Raw genomic sequence first — 467 nt, 5'->3', positions numbered from 1 at the left:
CTAAGATAATTGGTGCAGAAATCCACTTCTGGGGCCCACTTGGTGTGTGCTGGGGCTGAGACTAAAGCTTTCCACGTGTAGAGGCCTTTCTTGGCGTTAAACTCTAGGTTATGACGTGTTTTGGGCGTTCAACTCTAGATCATGACGTTTTTCTGGCGTTTAACTCCAGACAGCAGCATGAACTTGGCGTTTAACGCCAAGTTACGTCGTCTATCCTTGCGCAAAGTATGGACTATTATATATTGCTGGAAAGCCCTGGATGTCTACTTTCTGACGCCGTTGAGAGCGCGCCAATTGGACTCCTATAGCTCCAGAAAATCCATTTCGAGTGCAGGGAGGTCAGGATCCAACAGCATCAGCAGTCCTTTTTCAGCCTAACTCAGATTTTTGCTCAGCTCCCTCAATTTCAGCCAGAAAATACCTGAAATCACAGAAAAACACACAAACTCATAGTAAAGTCCAGAAAT

The sequence above is a fragment of the Arachis duranensis genome, chromosome 4 (assembly GCF_000817695.3).
Source record: "Arachis duranensis cultivar V14167 chromosome 4, aradu.V14167.gnm2.J7QH, whole genome shotgun sequence".
Taxonomy (NCBI): Eukaryota; Viridiplantae; Streptophyta; class Magnoliopsida; order Fabales; family Fabaceae; genus Arachis; species Arachis duranensis.
This window is presented reverse-complemented; position numbering follows the sequence as displayed.